Source organism: Helianthus annuus, chromosome 15, assembly GCF_002127325.2.
Source record: "Helianthus annuus cultivar XRQ/B chromosome 15, HanXRQr2.0-SUNRISE, whole genome shotgun sequence".
Lineage (NCBI taxonomy): Eukaryota > Viridiplantae > Streptophyta > Magnoliopsida > Asterales > Asteraceae > Helianthus > Helianthus annuus.
The window spans coordinates 8,662,797-8,664,678 of NC_035447.2; the positions used below are offsets into that span (position 1 = coordinate 8,662,797).

The window sequence follows — 1,882 nt, forward strand, 5'->3', positions numbered from 1 at the left end:
AAAAACTCATAATTGACAAAACTAACAATATGAACTTCAAAAGATAATGACATAAAGTTTCAAAATTATGCCTAAACAGAAAATTTAATAAGAAATAAGAAAGAGTATACATATAAAAAACAAATAACACCAACAACATTTAACTAACCTGTTTTGGGAGACGAACATTCCGAGTCCGAATTTCAAAAACAGTAAATAAATTTTTAACAAAACATCATTTCATATGAATCATGATGAAAAACAAACAATCTAATATTGTTTACATACCTTGACTATATGTCTAATGATCTACAAAAATATAAGAAGAACAACAAACATTAGCAGCTGCCAAAACAGTTTTCAACATCAAAAACATAACTTTTCTTGAATAAATTGAAGATCGAACAACATAAAGAAACAATATTTAACCTTAATCATGTAGTTTTACCTTAAATCTTTTTATAGATTATTGATTAAATACACCTATAACATGTTCGATCTACATATAAAAAAAAGAAAATTCATCAAAAATTGACATTAAACATTTACAATAAATAAATATCTACTATAGATTACATACCTGCAAATTATGTGGACATATCATTTACAATAAATAAATATCTACTAACATTTACAATAATAAATATCAAAAACCTAAAATACAGACATACACCACTCAACTAAAGCATCAAATAACCATTGAATACAATCAACTAACCTCGTTAACAAAAGGCCAGATCTTTGTAAGATGAGCATTAAGCCATGGCAACTTGAAAAATTGAATAGCAAAATCAGTCCCAAAAAATAGAAAGAGCATGAACAGAAAAAAAAACCAAGATAAATAAACAAAACTTAACTTCTATCTCTGTAAAAAAAAAACCAAGAATAGTAAGCTACATTCGTTTAGAAATATTCATTGACAAAACTTCTTTTTCACGCCATATTCTAGTGATGTGCCCTAATTTTATAAAATTTTTAAAATATTTTTACATGCTGGTCAACAGTCTATTTGGAACGTAGAAGATCTGAAGAACATACATAAAATGAATATTATAAAAACCAAAATACTACACAAAATCGCAAACCTGGTTACTGAATCGTTTTCGAATTTTCCGACAAATTGCTAGACAATTCAAACATAAAAAAATTGTATGGATCAGGTAAGTTAAATATCAATAAATACTCTAATGATAGAAAAAAAGCCATAATTAAAGGAAAATATGAATGATACAACATGAATCTGCTCAAATCGATGGACGATTCAAATGATTCAGCCAAGTTTGTATGGATTGTATTACAAATAACATCAAAAGAAGATTTAATGGCGAAAAAACAAGACCTCATTTGCAAGAACGAACCTGGTATATGGTGATTTAAGAAGAAAATGCGGCGATGATCGATAGATGATATCAAGGGTTTAAGAAAGAGATAGATTGTGTTTAAAATAACAAAGAAAAATCAAAGACAGAAAAGAAAATTAACATACCTATGCTTGATCGGTGAAGAAGGAAGAACCAGATTAGAGAAAAATAGATCTAGGGTTTCAAAAAAGTGAGGCTGTGAACAATTGTTGTTTGGAAAAGATGATATATAAGATCCATTAACTTGACCCGATTATAATTCGGATCCCGTGTCCAATTCTCAAACCATCTAATATTGTGTCTTCCCTCCCAAAATCATCATCTCCTCAACCATAGGATGCCACATCATCAAAATGGCTTCACCATTCAAGGACACATAGCCCACATCATCTCATTTATTAATATATATAGATGCTTCTAACCGGATTTTGTTTTGTTCTCCATTATAAAAAAATTATCCAAATTGTAAACATTTAAAAGTTTTAAAAACAATCTCTACACATTTGATTTTTATCACCCTATTTTAATTGTTATAAAACGGT

General features: G+C 28.2%; 1 long non-coding RNA gene across 1 annotated transcript; it reads right to left on the bottom strand.

The window, feature by feature from the left end:
* Positions 1-267: 267 nt before the first annotated feature.
* On the bottom strand, positions 268-716 carry LOC110914743. The gene is made up of 3 exons (XR_002578549.2): positions 698-716; positions 428-478; positions 268-288 (listed from the first exon to the last, which is right to left on the bottom strand). It is a non-coding gene; the product is annotated as an uncharacterized LOC110914743 (long non-coding RNA).
* Between the last annotated feature and the right edge of the window lie 1,166 nt (positions 717-1,882).